Genomic DNA, 22,128 nt, shown 5'->3' with positions numbered 1-22,128 from the left:
AAGACTGTATGTCTGATGTCGAGACATTCAGCGAGGGACCAGACGCGGGAAAGACTCTATTTCTGACCTGTCTAGACTGTGATGTATGAATGGTGTTAAACTTAATTGGAAGCCTGCTGTGGCAGTACATTTGATATGGGTAAATGTCCTGATGAATCCCCGGTCAAGGAAGAAATGTAACACAATAGGCTTGTTAATGTAACCATAACATGGTGACTGATTAATGCATTTCACGTTGTTTCTAACGCGAAAACACACAAAACAAAATCGGGTTTCTGTTCTAAATCCTACCAGACGAAAAAGTGAACATGAAAAAGCGCCGTTTTAAACGTGTAAAAATCTCGCCTTTTCGCGTAACTTTTGTCGCGTTTTCGTCTTTGTTCAACATGTCACCTTTTCGCGTTTTCGCTTAAGGAATTTCAGGCGAAACTCCACCTTTTGGCGTGTTTTAGCGTTACCCATAGCGCGAATAGGCGAAATGGCAGAAAAACAGTCACTACGTAACGTTTACATAACATCTACATATGTATCAACATCCGTAACTTAGTGATTGAGAATTTGGATTGGAGAACGGAATCTGTTTCATTGTTTTGTGAATGTGAACCTTGTAGGTAAGGTAAAAATGCTCAAATATAGCCATGTTTTGCTTAGGACAGACATGGAACCAATATACCAAATATGGCCATGCTTTGGTTAGGACAGACATGGAACCAATGTACCAAATATGGCCATGCTTTGGTTAGGACAGACATGGAACCAATATACCAAATATGGCCATGCTTTGGTTAGGACAGACATGGAACCAATGTACCAAATATGGCCATGCTTTGGTTAGGACAGACATGGAACCAATATACGCCATTGATAGCAAGATCAACTGTTCATTTCGACTTTTCCATATCCCCGTCGTTTTTTTCACATTTAATTGAGAATTTAGCACATATTGTGGTACATATGAATTAAATTCGACATTTTGTGTTCAGTGTTTCATTTACTTCCAGTGTCCACACTTTTATAATGCTGAATCACAAGTTTTTCTGCCCCAATTAGAAGTACAAGCTCTATAGTTTACGTCAAGATCTACAATAACAATTACTTATGTTCTACGGTACATCAAATGAACCATTATATGTTATGTTTGAAAAGTACCTTTATAAAGTAATTTAGATTGATATGTGAATGTATAGATAGATAAATACACCATTCCTAGGTAACGATAAGGCAAGATTTCGTACCTTTTTAATCATATTATTTCAAGTTAGATATAATTTGATATCAGACTAGGAATTTTGATTATAGAATAAAAATGTACACGGGGTTCTTGTAACGGTAGCTTCATCTCTTATTAACAATGCCATCCGGACAGACACCTTCATAAACAATGCCATCCGGACAGACACCTTCATAAACAATGACATCCGGACAAATATCCTCATTAACAATGTGATCCGGACAGACACCTTCATAAACAAAGACATTCGGACAGACACCTTCATTAACAATGCCATCCGGACAGACACCTTCATAAACAATGACATCCGGACAGACACCTTCATAAACAATGACATCCGGAGAGACACCTTCATAAACAATGACATCCGGACAAACATCCTCATTAAAAATGTGATCCGGACAGACACCTTCATAAACAATGACATCCGGACAGACACCTTCATAAACAATGACATCCGGACAGACATATTCATAAACAATGACATCCGGACATACATATTAATTTACAATGACATCCGGACAGGGGGGTGGGGGAGGGAGGGGAGGGGGTTTGGGGTGAAGAACATCAATCTTGCTGTTAGCTAGTCGGTACTTCTAGGGGGATGGGGGATGAGGGGTGGAGAACATCAATCTTGCTGTGAATAGCGAGTCGGTACTCCTAGGGGGTGGGGTTGGGGGTGGGGTGAGGGTGGGGATGGGGGTGGGGGTGGAGAACATCATTCTTGCTGTGAATAGCGAGTCGGTACCTCTAGGGGGAGGGGATGAGGGATGGAGAACATCAATCGTTCTGTGAATAGCGAGTCGGTACTCCTAGGGGGTGGGGGTGGGGGTGGGGTGGGGGTGGGGTGGGGGTGGGGTTGGGGGTGGGGGTGGAGAACATCAATCTTGCTGTGAATAGCGAGTCGGACCTCCTAGAGGTTTTTTTAACAGGGAGTTATTATATATACTCGGCGTCAATGAAAACGCAACACCTTTAAATTACTGTCAAAATTTACTAGTTATAGTTTTGAATACAATATTTGATAAAATACCTAAAAGTTGATTATGTCCATAACAAAATCACTCAATGCAATCAGCACTACATCATGGGAATACTTTGATTTCCGGTGACTAATGTCCATACCCCCAAAATCAAAATTACCACGTTCAATATCTAATGTGGCCACCATTTGCAGCGACACAAGCGCGGCATCTTCGAGGCATTGAAGGCGTTGAATTTTGATTTGAGGAATGTTCCTCCACTCTTCCTGAAGAGCGATTTCAAGCTGCCGACGCGTCTGGGACTGTTGTGGTCGCTCTCTCACAGCCCTACCGAATTGGTCCCAAAGATGTTCGATCGGACTAAGATCCGGGGAAAACGCGGGCCACGGAAGGGTTGCGAGGTTCTGATGTTGAATGCAGTCTGTAGTGTTACGAGCGGTATGTGGTCCTGCATTGTCCTTTTGTAATAACGCTACGTTTGGGTGTCCAGCAAAGAATGGAACAACAGCAGGAGTTAAGACCTCGTTGATATAGCGCTGTGCTGTTAGATTGGCGTCAATAATTACTAGAGGGGTACGGTATGCAAAAGAGATACCCCCCTCACCATCACACTGCCCCCGCCCCACCTATCCGTTTCCGTTACACAGCAGTCCAAAAACCTTTCACCTCGATTTGATGACGGAAAAATGTCTGCCTGTAACTACAGTGTTCACTAGTAGTGACTGAGCATTGATATAACGCACTTTAGAGCGCCGACGTGCACACTCATGCTTTTACGACAATGCCCTGTGGTACGACAAGGAGTTGATATTACTCGACCATTATTTCGTTAGTTTTGTAGTGCATTGTGTTGTGGCTAAATACAGCAGAATAAGAATCTAATCCTTGTTGTGAAGAATATATTATGTCCAAAATTTTAGTGTTGCGTTTTCATTGGCGCCGAGTATATATATGTTAAGTCAATGCTTTTCCTCGTTCATCAGGTGACAAGGTAACATTAGTCCTAGTGTCCCCAGATACCTATACTAATAAGGCATCAGACGACAAGGTTACATTAGTCCTAGTGTCCCCAGATACCTACACTAATAAGTCATCAGTTGGTTACATTAGTCCTAGTGTCCCCCAGATACCTACACTAATAAGGCATCAGTTGGTTACATTAGTCCTAGTGTCCCCAGATACCTACCCTAATAAGGCATCAGTTGGTTACATTAGTCCTAGTGTCCCCAGATACCTACACTAATAAGGCATCAGATGACAAGGTTACATTAGTCCTAGTGTCCCCAGATACCTACACTAATAAGGCATCAGTTGGTTACATTAGTCCTAGTGTCCCCCAGATACCTACACTAATAAGAAATCAGATGACAAGGTTACATTATTCCTAGTGTCCCCAGATACCTACACTAATAAGTCATCAGGTGACAAGGTTACATTAGTCCTAGTGTCCCCAGTTACCTACACTAATAAGGCATCAGGTGACAAGGTTACATTAGTCCTAGTGTCCCCAGTTACCTACACTAATAAGGCATCAGGTGACAAGGTTACATTAGTCCTAGTGTCCCCAGATACCTACACTAATAAGGCATCAGTTGGTTACATTAGTCCTAGTGTCCCCCAGATACCTACACTAATAAGTCATCAGTCGGTTACATTAGTCCTAGTGTAACCAGATACCTACACTAATAAGGCATCAGTTGGTTACATTAGTCCTAGTGTCCCCAGATACCTACACTAATAAGACATCAGATGACAAGGTTACATTAGTCCTAGTGTCCCCAGATACCTACACAAATAAGACATCAGATGACAAGGTTACATTAGTCCTAGTGTCCCCAGATACCTACACTAATAAGGCATCAGACGACAAGGTTACATTAGTCCTAGTGTCCCCAGATACCTACACTAATAAGGCATCAGGTGACAAGGTTACATTAGTCCTAGTGTCCCCAGATACCTACACTAATAAGGCATCAGTTGGTTACATTAGTCCTAGTGTCCCCCAGATACCTACACTAATAAGTCATCAGTTGGTTACATTAGTCCTAGTGTCCCCAGATACCTACACTAATAAGGCATCAGTTGGTTACATTAGTCCTAGTGTCGCCAGATACCTACACTAATAAGTCATCAGTTGGTTACATTAGTCCTAGTGTCCCCCAGATACCTACACTAATAAGGCATCAGTTGGTTACATTAGTCCTAGTATCGCCAGATACCTACACTAATAAGGCATCAGACGACAAGGTTACATTAGTCCTAGTGTCCCCAGATACCTACACTAATAAGTCATCAGTTGGTTACATTAGTCCTAGTGTCCCCAGATACCTACACTAATAAGGCATCAGTTGGTTACATTAGTCCTAGTGTCCCCAGATACCTACACTAATAAGTCATCAGTTGGTTACATTAGTCCTAGTGTCCCCCAGATACCTACACTAATAAGGCATCAGTTGGTTACATTAGTCCTAGAGTCCCCAGATACCTACCCTAATAAGGCATCAGTTGGTTACATTAGTCCTAGTGTCCCCAGATACCTACACTAATAAGGCATCAGTTGGTTACATTAGTCCTAGTGTCCCCCAGATACCTACACTAATAAGGCATCAGACGACAAGGTTACATTAGTGCTAGTGTCCCCAGATACCTACACTAATAAGGCATCAGTTGGTTACATTAGTCCTAGTGTCCCCCAGATACCTACACTAATAAGACATCAGATGACAAGGTTACATTAGTCCTAGTGTCCCCAGATACCTACACTAATAAGGCATCAGGTGACAAGGTTACATTTGTCCTAGTGTCCCCAGATACCTACACTAATAAGTCATCAGTTGGTTACATTAGTCCTAGTGTCCCCAGATACCTACACTAATAAGGCATCAGACGACAAGGTTACATTAGTCCTAGTGTCCCCAGATACCTACACTAATAAGGCATCAGTTGGTTACATTAGTCCTAGTGTCCCCCAGATACCTACACTAATAAGGCATCAGACGACAAGGTTACGTTAGTCCTAGTGTCCCCAGATACCTACACTAATAAGTCATCAGTTGGTTACATTAGTCCTAGTGTCCCCAGATACCTACACTAATAAGGCATCAGGTGACAAGGTTACATTAGTCCTAGTGTCCCCAGATACCTACACTAATAAGGCATCAGATGACAAGGTTACATTAGTCCTAGTGTCCCCAGATACCTACACTAATAAGGCATCAGACGACAAGGTTACATTAGTCCTAGTGTCCCCAGATACCTACACTAATAAGGCATCAGACGACAAGGTTACATTAGTCCTAGTGTCCCCAGATACCTACACTAATAAGGCATCAGTTGGTTACATTAGTCCTAGTATCGCCAGATACCTACACTAATAAGGCATCAGACGACAAGGTTACATTAGTCCTAGTGTCCCCAGATACCTACACTAATAAGTCATCAGTTGGTTACATTAGTCCTAGTATAGCCAGATACCTACACTAATAAGGCATCAGTTGGTTACATTAGTCCTAGTGTCCCCAGATACCTACACTAATAAGTCATCAGTTGGTTACATTAGTCCTAGTGTCCCCAGACACCTACACTAATAAGGCATCAGTTGGTTACATTAGTCCTAGTGTCCCCCAGATACCTACACTAATAAGGCATTAGTCCTAGTGTCCCCCAGATACCTACACTAATAAGGCATCAGTTGTCAGATACCTACACTAATAAGGCATCAGTTGGGTTACATTAGTCCTAGTGTCCCCAGATACCTACACTAATAAGTCATCAGTTGGTTACATTAGTCCTAGTGTCCCCAGATACCTACACTAATAAGGCATCAGTTGACAAGGTTACATTAGTCCTAGTGTCCCCAGATACCTACACTAATAAGGCATCAGTTGGTTACATTAGTCCTAGTGTCCCCAGATACCTACACTAATAAGGCATCAGACATTAGACAAGGTTACATTAGTCCTAGTGTCCCCAGATACCTACACTAATAAGTCATCAGTTGGTTACATTAGTCCTAGTGTCCCCAGATACCTACACTAATAAGGCATCAGTTGGTTACATTAGTCCTAGTGTCCCCCAGATACCTACACTAATAAGGCATCAGGTGACAAGGTTACATTAGTCCTAGTGTCCCCAGATACCTACACTAATAAGTCATCAGTTGGTTACATTAGTCCTAGTGTCCCCAGATACCTACACTAATAAGGCATCAGGTGACAAGGTTACATTAGTCCTAGTGTCCCCAGATACCTACACTAATAAGGCATCAGTTGGTTACATTAGTCCTAGTATCGCCAGATACCTACACTAATAAGGCATCAGACGACAATGTTACATTAGTCCTAGTGTCCCCAGATACCTACACTAATAAGTCATCAGTTGGTTACATTAGTCCTAGTGTCCCCCAGATACCTACACTAATAAGGCATCAGGTGACAAGGTTACATTTGTCCTAGTGTCCCCAGATACCTACACTAATAAGTCATCAGTTGGTTACATTAGTCCTAGTGTCCCCAGATACCTATACTAATAAGGCATCAGGTGACAAGGTTACATTAGTCCTAGTGTCCCAAGATACCTACACTAATAAGGCATCAGTTGGTTACATTAGTCCTTGTGTCGCCAGATACCTACACTAATAAGGCATCAGACGACAAGGTTACATTAGTCCTAGTGTCCCCAGATACCTACACTAATAAGGCATCAGTTGGTTACATTAGTCCTAGTGTCCCCAGATACCTGGATAAGACATAAATCACGTTACTATGTAACATCTTGTACCTCTATGATCACATAGGATGAGGTTGTGTAAACGTTTTGTTACAATTTTTGATGTTGTTTAGGTAACACATTAGTTCGTTACATATTCCGTGTTTTACGTCCATGGATAATCTATAGAGACAATATTCCAGTCCAGTACTAAGAGGTGATGTACCAGTGATTGTTATAGGTGCGCTCTCTTTGATGTACTAAGATCCCTCTTGTTATTTAGGTAGACCATTAAGTAACGTCTCTTCCGGAAGTTGGATGATGTGTTTTGCAATTTAAAACACGTTTAATGAGGCTAATAGAGGACTGCATAGCTTTTCAGAAAAATATCGCCTCAAGTTAGAACATGCTTATCGTCTGCTGAATGGAAAACATCTGCATTTGACGACCATCTTCTCGCAGAAGCACTTCCGTGTACTGCTGAAGTATTTCGTTCCTTTGAAAGATAAAAAAATACTGACATTTCTATGTGGAAAGAATCATAATTCAAATTTAACAAAATGTGAAATAGATTACATAAATACCCCATGTGTACCGCATTGGTAAGAGCTGCTCCATGCAGGAAACCAGTCATGTCATTGTTCATCAATCCAAGCGCTAAAGTAAATAATGTCAGGTTCCCAAAGAGATAAAGGTTAACAAAATGACGTCATCTTACAGGTGTGCTAACCTGCGCCGGTCACATTTAACCTCATCGTATAAATATTTTGTAATGAGCTCACGGCAACGACCATAAACTTCCTCTGTCAACTTTCGAAAAGTCTAGAAGATAACTGTCATATTTTTCTCGTACAAACCGACACTGGGTTATCGCCCCTGCGAAATTTAGGGCTATTTTGAAGTGAAGTCCCCCTGCATTAGGAGATTGCCGCACACTTCAATGAACATGATATGGAAGGCACGTCGCATGACATCCTGTACAATTCGGGTAGACTGTCTAGCCCATGGACACAACAAGTTTAACCTAGATCGGTCCGTTTCTTACCCCCTATAGCTAAGTACATGCAAGTATTAATGAGATATTATGGCGTGCGAAATATTGATAGAATGTATTTTTTCACAAGGAGCAAGGATTACATATGGTTTTCATGGAAACATAAATAGTAGGTGAACAATAATCAAATAACGTAGCCCGTTAAATATATACGACACTGGCCAGCTCGTAATAGATATCAACATCATACATTTAACACCCGATACCGACAATTTGATAAAGTGTCAAAAGTCAGGGCGGCGTATTAACCCCAAAATGGTTCCCCACCGATGTCAAACAGGTTTTTCTCAGTAACATCTGAAATAAGATGCCCGATGGACCTGCATCAAACAACTGGTATTCAATGTTCATCAAAACTAGAATCAGTGTCTATCAAAACTACATTAATACGTACACCATTGACACAGACTTCACAAATTCGACCTCTCTGACCTTGAATATATTTCAAAGTAATTTCTTTCGCAATCTTTGTGGGGCTACATCATAGGAACCTTTCAACCAAATATCATGCTTCTACGCATTTTGGTTAGTCAACATAAGTTGACCTTGACTAAGGTCAAGGGAATTCGTTTTGTAAACTTTGTCGAGCTTCAAACTGGCAACCCAACAGCCAAATTACATGACATTTAATTAGTAAGTTATAGAGAAGAAGGCGTTTAAATGCAATAGTTGACACCGCACGGACGCCGGACTGACTGACTGACGGACGGAGGATGCCACACCACAGCAGTAGCTTCGAGTAGGTGACCTAACAAGATTTTATCCCTGACCAGCGTTGTAGTATGAACTTCCAAGAGCTCGTTTTCACTGATTTTCAGACAACAATAAATAAAGTTTCGTTCTTAATATGCAACCGTCACAAGTACAAAATACCTTTCTGATATGAATGTTACATATGTGTATCTGGTGTTGACCTGTTTTGTGTGGTATACGATAAGACGTTTAAATACTAGCGACACGACTCCTACTGTCACCATGACCAGTAGGAAAGTAAAACCTTGTGGTCCACGTTTTATGTTTTATTACTGAAAATAAAATAAATAGATAAAATAGAATTAATGAATAAAGAAACAAAATAGATAAATGATGATGGAACAACAATATTTACTTATTACAGCGATCTATCTTCAGGGTTTTCCACACTGCTGTTTAAAAAATGATTATGAGGGACATATTCATAATGTTTTATCGTTCGCACAATTGCGATATAAACGATGATAAACATGTTTGGTTGATTAGCGATATAATGAACTCTATTGTAGTGTATTATAGAGGACTGCCAGCTGGTAGATTGTCTCAATCATTGTTCACATATATAACTACCACGTTTGAATAAAAGTTACAGATCACAGGTAAAAACAGATTTAGTACGGAACTGGCTTTAATCGGTTTGCATTGTCTTCATAAAACAGCTTCTCTCTTTGTCTTACAAAAAGTGAACCAATTGGGAACATCCCAAAGTCATAACGTAATCCTCTCGGATTTCCTCACATTATGGCCTCTAACATTACTTAACAGATCTTGAAGTACCAATCGCGTGGTCAATACAAAGACGGTGTATACATTCTCATATGGAGACTTAAAGGTGATATTAATAAAAAATGGCTTTTTACAATTTTGTGTTGGACACCTACAGTTACTGTAATTTATAGAATTCCCTGTATCATCTTAACTACCCTTTACAGGTTCATTTTGTTCAAGTTGTCGGAGTGAGGTGTAGAAGGGCAGGTGGTAAACTGTCGTCTGTCTGATGTCCACATCTCTTTCCTTTCCTTCGCAGTGCCACCTACACCACCAGATCATTATGCGGACGCTCATCTAATGGGTGTGGTCAGCGACACGAGCATAACAGGAACATCTGGGCTCTGTGCGAGTCGAATTCACCCGGATGTGATTGATGTCCATAACGACCGTGATGATAAAGCTCACGTGTATGCCCTTAATGGCTTGACGGGTCAGTTTGTGGCTACTATCAAAGTGAAAAAACACACGATGAATAAGACCAGGTGTTCTGGAAGAGTAAGCGTCTTCTGCTTCATCAACGTCATCCGCCATATAAATGTTGGTAATGTTACGTTCTCAGAGGAGAACAAGATATACCACAACGGACCCAACAGACAAACTAAGAAGCATCAAAAACGTCCAGCCTAATATCGCTCAAGGAAACAGAATATTTCTCAATGAGATCACTATGACGACCGTAAAACTATGAAGCTAAGATACATCAATATATATATATATATATATATATATATATATATATATATATATACCTTATGTATGTAGCTAATTTGTCAGAGGATGGCACAGGATTTTGCCATTATGCAGTCATTCTGTGAAAAGCCTAATTACTTGCAAGATTCAGATATTTATTGAAAACGGTCGTAGCCGGGATTCCTGTGGGATGTGTTTGATGTTCGTTAGTAAAACTGTCGCTGATGTTGTTATTTTCCTCATTTGAGAACGTGACACTTTTCTAGGATGGACCAAGCAGAAGACGTAACTCTTCCGGAACACCTGATCTTATGCCGCTTGTACTTTCCGGAGTGTCCACGTAAATCTTACTTTTATTAATAGATTGCCGTGGTTTCATTAAATATAGATTAGGATCCTTTTGGCACATTGGTATTTTTCTGTTTTAATGGTTACTAGAAAAAGATATGCATGCACATCAGAAGTATAAACATATTTTACGAGTTCACTGGTAACGCTTGGTAATACGTACCAAAAAAAAGAACTTGTCCGACCTTTGAACCAAACTCCTTAGCTACAAGACATCCTGAACTCTGAACTGGATTCTTTAACTAGGGGACCTCTGAACTCTACCCGGACACCCTAACTACGAGACGTCCGAACTCTAACTTAACTCTTTAACAACACAACTAGAAATCTGAACTCTGACCTGACATTCTCACTACGGGAGGTCTGAACTCTCACCAGACATTCTCACTACGAGACGTGGAAACTCTGACCAGAACATTCTCACTAGGAATTCTAGCCGGACGCTTTAACTAGGAGACGACGTCCAAACTCTAAATGAACACTAACTACGAGATGCTTTAACTGCGAAATTCTTAACATTATCTGGATACTCTAACTACGGAACATCCTAACTCTAACTGGACATTCTAACTACGAGACTCCGAACTCTAACTTGACAATCTAACTACGAGACCCCCTGAACTCTGACTGGACATTCTAACTACGAGACCTCCGAACTCTAACTAGAAATTGTAACTACGAGATCCCCGAACTCTAACTGGACATTCTAAGTACGAGAACTCCGAACTCTAACTGGACATTCTAACTATGAGAACTCCGAACTCTAACTGGACATTCTAACTACGAGAACTCCGAACTCTAACTGGACATTCTAACTACGAGATCCCCGAACTCTAACTGGACATTCTAACTACGAGAACTCCGACCTCTAACTGGACATTCTAACTATGAGACCCCCGAACTCTAACTGGACATTCTAACTACGAGAACTCCGAACTCTAACTGGACATTCTAACTACGAGACTCCGACCTCTAACTGGACAATCTAACTATGAGACCCCCGAACTCTAACTGGACATTCTAACTACGAGAACTCCGACCTCTAACTGGACATTCTAACTACGAGACCCCTGAACTCTTACTGGACATTGTAACTACGAGACTCCGAACTCTAACTGGACATTCTAACTACGAGACTCCGAACTCTAACTGGACATTCTAACTACGAGACTCCGAACTCTAACTGGACATTCTAACTACGAGACTCCGAACTCTAACTGGACATTCCAACTACGAGACTCCGAACTCTAACTGGACATTTTAACTACGAGACCTCCGAACTCTTACTGGACATTCTAACTACGAGACCCCCGAACTCTAACTGGACATTCTAAGTACGAGAACTCCGAACTCTAACTGGACATTGTAACTACGAGACCCCCGAACTCTAACTGGACATTCTAACTACGAGACTCCGAACTCTAACTTGACAATCTAACTACGAGACTCCGAACTCTAACTGGACATTCCAACTATGAGACCCCCGAACTCTTACTGGACATTCTAACTACGAGAACTCCGACCTCTAACTGGACATTCTAACTACGAGACTCCGAACTCTAACTGGACATTCTAACTACGAGAACTCCGAACTCTAACTGGACATTCTAACTACGAGACTCCGAACTCTAACTGGACATTCTAACTACGAGACTCCGAACTCTAACTGGACATTCTAACTACGAGACTCCGAACTCTAACTGGACATTCTAACTACGAGACTCCGAACTCTAACTGGACATTCTAACTACGAGACTCCGAACTCTTACTGGACATTCTAAGTACGAGAACTCCGACCTCTAACTGGACATTCTCACTACGAGACCTCCGAACTCTAACTGGACATTCTAAGTACGAGAACTCCGAATTCTAACTGGACATTGTAACTATGTGACTCCGAACTCTAACTGGACAATCTAACTACGAGACTCCGAACTCTAACTGGACATTGTAACTATGAGACTCCGAACTCTAACTGGACAATCTAACTACGAGACTCCGAACTCTAACTGGACATTGTAACTATGAGACTCCGAACTCTAACTGGACATTCTAACTACGAGACCCCCGAACTCTAACTGGACATTCTAAGTACGAGAACTCCGAACTCTAACTGGACATTGTAACTACGAGACTCCGAACTCTAACTGGACAATCTAACTACGAGACTCCGAACTCTAACTGGACATTCTAACTACGAGAACTCCGACCTCTAACTGGACATTCTAACTACGAGACCCCTGAACTCTTACTGGACATTGTAACTACGAGACTCCGAACTCTAACTGGACATTCTAACTACGAGACTCCGAACTCTAACTGGACATTCTAACTACGAGACTCCGAACTCTAACTGGACATTCTAACTACGAGACTCCGAACTCTAACTGGACATTCCAACTACGAGACTCCGAACTCTAACTGGACATTTTAACTACGAGACCTCCGAACTCTTACTGGACATTCTAACTACGAGACCCCCGAACTCTAACTGGACATTCTAAGTACGAGAACTCCGAACTCTAACTGGACATTGTAACTACGAGACCCCCGAACTCTAACTGGACATTCTAACTACGAGACTCCGAACTCTAACTTGACAATCTAACTACGAGACTCCGAACTCTAACTGGACATTCCAACTATGAGACCCCCGAACTCTTACTGGACATTCTAACTACGAGAACTCCGACCTCTAACTGGACATTCTAACTACGAGACTCCGAACTCTAACTGGACATTCTAACTACGAGAACTCCGAACTCTAACTGGACATTCTAACTACGAGACTCCGAACTCTAACTGGACATTCTAACTACGAGACTCCGAACTCTAACTGGACATTCTAACTACGAGACTCCGAACTCTAACTGGACATTCTAACTACGAGACTCCGAACTCTTACTGGACATTCTAACTACGAGACCTCCGAACTCTAACTGGACATTCTAAGTACGAGAACTCCGAATTCTAACTGGACATTGTAACTATGAGACTCCGAACTCTAACGGGACATTGTAACTACGAGACCCCCGAACTCTAACTGGACATTCTAACTACGAGACTCCGAATTCTAACTGGACAATCTAACTACGAGACTCCGAACTCTAACTGGACATTCTAACTATGAGACCATCGAACTCTAACTGGGCATTCTAACTACGAGACCTCCAAACTCTAACTGGACATTCTAACTACGAGTCCTTCGAACTCTAACTGGACATTCTAACTACGAGACCCCCGAACTCTAACTGGACATTCTAACTACGAGACCACCGAACTCTTACTGGACATTCTAATTACGGGACCTCCGAACTCTAACTGGACATTCTAACTATGAGACTCCGAACTCTTACTTGACACTCTAACTACGGAACCTCCGAACTCTAACTGGACTCCCTAACGTACTGATAAATATTAACCGTTACATTCAGATAGAACCCAGTAGGTCTGGATGCTGTAACGTTAATGTTTGATCATCTAGTAACTCTCTACGTCATTACAAAAGCGCCGAACAGACACGGAAAAGTTGGAGTTATATCCCCTTAATCCTGGTCCGACCAACATACTACAATACATATTACGAGCACGATAACACTTCCAATTTCTACCTCTGATCTCTGGTGGAGACATTTCATCAGACGGAAGAAAGATATTAATTAAAACTTCAGATCAAATTTTATATGTTCCAGTTGGTAGAAGTTATTTGGATGTTCTGATCACAAAACCTATCGGTGTACCTTACCAACACCAACCCCACGACCAGGCGGTGGGGTGGGATGCACGAGACCATTGATATTATAGCCTCGCCGAGGGTCGTGGGCAGGGTTTGTATTACTACGGTCAGATCTGACCAATAAACCAAACCTATGTGTAAAGTTATCTTTTATGTGCAATATGTAATCACACAAACAAACGGTTTTAAACAGCGTTATACCACCCATTGCATCAACATAGTTTTTACATATGGCCAATACATTTGTAGGCATTGGGGAGCTGTGATCACTAATGATTGCTTTTGGTTCATTGTGACGTCATCATTTCGTGATGTCACCACAGACAGATTACACAGTGGGATAATATAGCAAAATAATTAGACATTGTTTCGGTCTATTAAAATGCTATTTCCACGAATGTTTGAAATATTACGATGTGAGTTATGTGACATTAATTCAGATATCATATGCGGCTAAGAAAACTCGTCACAAATATTCCATTTTATCGTTTCATAAATCGCATGCGAATGGAAACTCCTACAACATCCTAAATATAACGTATTTTCCTCAAGTCACAGCTGGAGTAAAAAATAATAAGAAATGTAATATGTTTTTCTGAATAAATAATCACAAGCGTTCAAAGAATGTCTGGCATGAAATATAAGACTCAGCGGGAAGGGCGGAGGCGGTAGACGCTACTGTAAGCATTGTACTTAACAACAGTGCTTTACGTCACAAGCGTTTGTTTTGATGTTCCAATAGGCTATATCTCATATTACTGTTGGATTATGGCAGAGAAATGAAAAAAATATCTCACTGCATGTCGGTGATTTCTCCGATGTTCCCTTAACAGAACACACTGTAGAGCACAAGAGACCCCAAAAAGGCCGAGATGGTGTCTTCTATGTCTTGTGTTAAGGGGATATTGGAAAGCTCTACAGGCCCCCGGTAGGTCGGGGATAGTTTTTCTTGTTTCTCCTGTCAAGGGTATATTGGAAAACCCTACAGGCCCCCGGTAGGTCGGGGTAGTTTTTCTTGTTTCTCCTGTTAAGATGATATTGAAAAAAACCCTACAGGCCCCCAGCAGGTCGGGATGGTTTTTCTTGTTTCTCCTGTTAAAGGAACATCCGAGAACGCAGGAACTAGGTCTGATGTATTCCAAGACATGATTGTAGAAGACTACTTATGTTGGATCCAAATCGGTTTTTTTTCTTCTGAGACCAAGCAGAGACCAGAGACATCTATTGTCTCCATTAAAACACTTGGGTCTTGAATTTTCGTTCTTCACTGCTCTTTATCTCTGTATTTTGTTGTCAACTCATCCTTTCACTCATAAAACTTGTCCCCATATGACCCTGTCAGATCAGGTTTATTTATAAACATATGTTTTTTCGACTCTTACGGTTTGAACATATTGAGGTACAGACAGCGGCAGTATAAATTGGATCAATACAAACATACAAGTGATTATAAAACCTTGGAAACAGGTCTTCCATAATTATATGTCATTTAAGTATAATGGTATATTCCTGCAAAATTTCCTCGGCTATTGACATCCAGTGGGGGTTAGTTCTAACCAAGTTTGAAATATTTCCAAAAGAAATTAAACATATTATGTTCAAAACTGTACTTATATAAACTATAGTAAACTTGACTCCCTCTCTGTTGGGAAATGTGATATCCTAGGGCCATGCAATTCACAATTTTGGTAAAGCACCATAAGATGGTTCCATCCATGATGAACATTGGCGTCTAAGATTTCTTAATGTTGAGAAGATGATTATAAAAAATTGAGTCAATGTGTCCACTTCTAGTCCCGCCCAGAGGCCCGGGATGGGGGGGGGGGGAGGTCTCAAGTGACCTAAAAAACTGTAAGAGGAAATGATAAGTGTTGGAATGAAGCTTGTCCGCTCGTTATAATGTAATAAAATGTGTAACATATTGTATAGAGAAGTTTGCTTGCTAATGAATACCATCATCAAATAAACGGCTAGGAGAGAAGTTTGGGGTAACGTTTTAACATGTATACCTGAAACATGTCGCCGTCCTCACGCTTTAGTCACCGTCCTCACGCTTTAGTCACCGTCCTCACGCTTTAGTCACCGTCTTCACGCTTTAGTCACCGTCTTCACGCTTTAGTCACCGCCTTCACGCTTTTGTCACCGTCTTCACGCTTTAGTCACCGTCTTCACACTTTAGTCACCTTCCTCACGCCTTAGTCACCGTCCTCACGCTTTAGTCACTGTCCTCTCATATATGTCGCCATTCTTAGAATTTAGTCACTGTCCTCTGAGGTTATTCATCATCCTCTAACGTCAGTCACCGTCCTCTGGATTTAGTCACCTTCCTCTGACTTACAGTTACTGACCACTGGCTGCGGTCACCGTCTCCAGATTTATATCACTATCCTCTGGATTAAGTCATCGTCTCCTGGTATAAATAAACACCCTATTGCTTTAGCTTCCGTCCTCTTACTTGTGTTACTTATGTCAGCGTTCTCTGATTTAAGTCAGCGTTCCCTGGATTTTATCATCATCCTCTGAATTTATTCACCATCTGCTGGATTTACTACCGTCTTCTGACTTTTGGTATAGCCCTCAGAGTTTAGGCACCGTTTAATAGTTTGAGTCGCCGTCCTCTGACTTAGGGCCTCGTCCTCTGTCTCATGATGTACACGGTGAATAAGACCAATTATCTGCATCCGAATCTAAGCGTAATGATTGATAAAAACATATTAAGAACAGATCAAAATGCTGTTTGATATTCGGAGCTTGTTACATCACCTGAGGGAAGCTCGTGAGATAAGTTTGACTTATTTATAATAATAGAAAGCCCAATTCCGCTAATTCTGATTGGTTGATTTTTAACTAATATTGGCTAAACCATAGACATTCTTAATTCTACGAAATCTGATTGGTTGATTTATAACTATTATTGTATTATTGTCTTACAGACATTCTCAATCATCCTTCCTCTGATTGGTTTATGTATAACTATATTCCTTAGTCTAGACATTCGCTGTCCTACCAGATGTGTTTAGTTTATCGCTCTCCTTGTCCTGACAGGGCCGGAGATTTCTTGTCACAGTCTAATCGATAGATAGCTAAACAGATAGTGTTGTTATATCGGTAACTAATATCTGCACTCATGTGAGAAACAATAGAATTAATGGTAATAATAAATAGATCGACATCAATATGGTGTGACAATGGCGTAACACAGGGACTGCAGTGTCAGCAATTATTTAGATTACTGGATATGGAGATGGTCAGGACGGGGCTGATAGGAAAACATCTTCTGTCTTCATTGATTTCCTTGGCCTTCTCTAGAAAGCTTATCTTGGTCATCAAAACACATGGTTTCAAGAGATGTAGTTAGATGAAAAATAAGGCAATATAACACTCACTATCATGGTTTCCTTCTGTGGGATACGACACTCATTTTTATAGAATAATTTAAAACGTCACTCCCTGTGGTTCCGATGGATATCAACACTTCTGTTTTAAATTTGAAAATGCGGTGCAATTTGACTGGAACAGTTGATAATTTTCATGACGACTTCACATTTTTCGCGTCACGATCTCGGTATGAAGATGTGAAACCTCGAACTTGATATACGTTCGACACACCCACAATTGAAAAATCGATAACAACATTGATTTCAACATGGAGGCGTCATTGACAACCAGCCAATCAGTGAACGTGTCTTTCGACAGTTTGACACAGTCGTCATCCTTCAGTCACATGCACAACGTATAGGTGTGTGACGCTGTTTGTCTATCTGAACCAGTCGGATAGTGTCGTGGATGCAACATGTATCCGGACAAATGTATTCTGTAACGTTCAGGTGAGTGATCCAATCCTACTGATCTTATCTATTCTATCAACTCTTTAGCCGAGTCTAATTCTATAAATGAGAAAAACGCTATTCTCTGTTTGAAAAAAAAAAAATAAAACGGTTCGCGTTAAATTAATTTCCTTTTATATTTATGTTGATCTGAAACGCCTAAATGCTCGTTTTAAATTATTTGTTTAGATAATGTTTTATAATGTACACTTAATGTATATCTGTGTATACCGTATTTACCTTCAGATTAGGAAAGAAATTTAAGTTTAAAGCACAATCCATAAGAGAACGGGGAACCGATTCGGTCGTAGTTGCTCAAAAGTCATTAACAAAGTTACTGGTAAAAAATGAAAATTGAAAAATGTATAAATAAAGGCAAAACTAACGCTATTTTTTTTCAACCTGTCCTTTCTCAATTGAATTACAGCTATGAAATTATAAGGAATATTTCCGTTTATATTTTCTTCATATTTGGAAATTTTGACTTAACATTGGTTGCCTCTAACCAGCCGTTGAACAACCGGTACTTGATAACTACAGTCTTCGTAAAACCGCAATTTCTCATTATGAAGGATTTTTTTACAGTGTGTAACAGGTGATGAACAAGAGCCCATTTTTTTCTTTCCGTTTTATATTTTCTTTAGCCCCTAGATTTTTCTCCGAATCATGAAATTTGACTCAAAATGACAGTGGCTATCGATGTGAAACCATAACCATATCTGTCACCACTAGTCTGGTTCATTGAAAGGAATCTCAATCACCAAAAGTCTTGTCAATTAACTGGTACTTTTATCACTAGTATGTTTGTCAATTAACAGAAAACTCGGTCACTGGTAAGCTTGTCAATAACCAGTAATTCAGTCACCAGAAGGTTTGTTAATTGACTGGCACAACTCGGTCACTGGTAAGCTTGTCAATAACCAGTAATTCAGTCACCAGAAGGTTTGTTAATTGACTGGCACAACTCGGTCACTGGTAAGCTTGTCAATAACCAGTAATTCAGTCACCAGAAGGTTTGTTAATTGACTGGTACAACTCGGTCACTGGTAAGCTTGTCAATAACCAGTAATTCAGTCACCAGAATGCTTGTTAAGTTACTGGTAAAATTCAGTCAATGGCAGCCTTGTCAATGATTGCTGTTATGATATGTGATGTTTACCGTTCGTTTTGTGTGTATTACATATATCAACATGTGATACCGACAATACGTACGCGGGTGGATATTGATTTACGGGACTGTCGTCACCTTTGTCTTTAAAAAGATGTTATTAAGAAGGTATATTATTATGAATTCTAACACTATATCTATCAGCTTGCTTGTCATTCATCCGGTAAGTCGGTTTCTGGTTAAGTTACTGGAAACAGAGGTCATACGAAAGTCTGTTAATTACCCGGTAACGTCAACAACCTTGCCGAGTTGATCATTAACTGGTCCCCACGAAACTTGTCAATTAGTTTGGAACTCGATCATCTTTAAAGAAAATAGACAAAAGCTCTTCAATTCGGTTATAGGTTTTGATCCGGTCACAACCATGTCAGTTGACTGATTACTAGGACACAAGCTTATAACTTGAGTGGTTACTAGGACACCAGCTTGTAACTTGACTGGTTACTATGACACACGCTTGTAACTTGGGTGGTTACTAGGACACACGCTTGTAACTTGACTGATTACTAGGACTGAAGCTTGTAACTTGACTGATTACTAGGACACAAGCTTGTAACCTGACTGATTGCTAGGACACACACTTGCAACATAACTGAGTACTAGGAGACAAGCTTGTAACTTTCTGTTTACTAGGACACAAGCTTGTTACTTGATTGATTACTAGAACACAAGCTTGTTACTTGATTGATTACTAGAACACAAGCTTGTAACTTGTCTGTTTACTAGGACACAAGCTTGTTACTTGATTGATTACTAGGAAACAAGCCTGTAACTTGGCTGGTTACTATGACACACGCTTGTAACTTGGGTGGTTACTAGGACACACGCTTGTAACTTGACTGATTACTAGGACACAAGCTTGTAACTTGACTGGTCACACTCTCTTACCAATAAGGTTGACTAATTACAAGGACACAAGCTTGTAACCTGACTAATTACTAGGACACACGCTTGTAACTTGACTTGTTATTAGGACACAAGCTTGTAACTTGACTGATAACTAGGAGACAAGCTTGTAACTTGACTGATTACTAGGACACACGCTTGTAACTTGACTTGTTATTAGGACACAAGCTTGTAACTTGACTGATAACTAGGAGACAAGCTTGTAACTTGACTGATTACTAGGACACACGCTTGTAACTTGACTTGTTATTAGGACACAAGCTTGTAACTTGACTGATAACTAGGAGACAAGCTTGTAACTTGACTGATTACTAGGACACACGCTTGTAACTTGACTTGTTATTAGGACACAAGCTTGTAACTTGACTGATAACTAGGAGACAAGCTTGTAACTTGACTGATTACTAGGACACACGCTTGTAACTTGACTTGTTATTAGGACACAAGCTTGTAACTTGACTGATAACTAGGACACAAGCTTGTAACTTGACTGGTCACACTATCTTACCAATAAGTTTGTCGATTGACTTGTACAATATCCAATATTTATACAATATAATTTGATCACTCGTAAACTATTTAATTGACTTGTACAGAATCTCGTTAACCATTCCCTGGTTTTTCAATTAAAGAAGAATCGTTGAAATTGCATGATCGTTCTCTTCCCATTGACAACACAACGTTCCGGTGTTATATTTATTAATTTCGTTAAAGAATGTGTTCGAGGCGACAAGGTTCGGTATAAATATTTTCTCTTCTACAAAACCTTTTCCCCGTTTTATTTGGGTTTCATTTGAGCGTTCACCTCGTGTGACCGTCTTAGGCTTGCCACAATGGCTGACAGTTTTGTACTACCATACCCGGCTTAACGTTAAGCATCGGGGTAATGTAACTGGTTTGTCCTTCGTCGGTGTGACCGAGTGGGACGTCCGAATGGTGGGCGGTAATATACATCACTGGTGTAGATTTACATAAACTTTCAACAGATACACTCACCTCACTTACATGGGCGGTTATCCTTAATTAACCATAGCTGTTGATTGGATGTTAAACAATATATAACTAATTACCGCGGTTTGTATCACGTGATTGGGTATTTATAGAAAAACTGAATGTACAGACTTCAGTATCAGTGTAACAGTCTGTAGGGTTTTCAGAACAATTTTCTATACAGACTAATGGACTTTGACCGATAGGAGAATACAACGTGTAAGATGATGTAGTATGCCTCTGATTATATTTACAAAACGTTAGAAAAAAAATGAAAATTAGATATTTATAAAAGTTGTTGTATCAAATATTGAATATTCGGACAGTGTCCAAACGTCACAGGTATGGCATTCCTTCAGGGAAATTAGAAGAATCATATCCGGCAGGAGACATTGGTTTTATTTTGATGTCAAATAATTGACTGCAATAATGATATATCTACAAAGCTACGGAATTATAACAGAATACATATATTGTCAAACAGATAATAAAATCATTATTAGTGTCCCAACATCATGATATGACGTCACCAAGCTTGTCACCTACAGTTAAGACAAGGAAACAAAAAATAAACAAAATATCTTTGTCATTTATTGGCTTGAGCAAGTTCTTCAAGAATTTTTATGGTTATTCTTGTCTGAAAACAGCTTATTCTAGAAAAAAACATTACACTCTTAGTTGCGTGCGATCTTTGAAGCCTACAAGGTAACTGAAGGGAATTAGAATAGGCCGAAATAAATGTCAAAACAAGATGGGGGAAAATTCATAAATTAAAAAATAACATTTAATAAATTTCAAAATTGGATGTTTTTAAAGAACGTCAAGCGCAAGCGTATTAATTAAAACAAAGTGTTATCGCTGTTATACTAAACAGCTTTTCTCATGTATAGTTGATCAGAAATTCTATTTTTACATCGGATGATGGTAACACTTTCTCCTAAACTGTTTAAAGTGCTTGTTCGAC

Source organism: Ylistrum balloti, unplaced genomic scaffold (genome assembly GCF_031769215.1).
Source record: "Ylistrum balloti isolate Yb309-2 unplaced genomic scaffold, AGI_CSIRO_Ybal_v1 Utg370672, whole genome shotgun sequence".
Taxonomy (NCBI): domain Eukaryota; kingdom Metazoa; phylum Mollusca; class Bivalvia; order Pectinida; family Pectinidae; genus Ylistrum; species Ylistrum balloti.
This window is presented reverse-complemented; position numbering follows the sequence as displayed.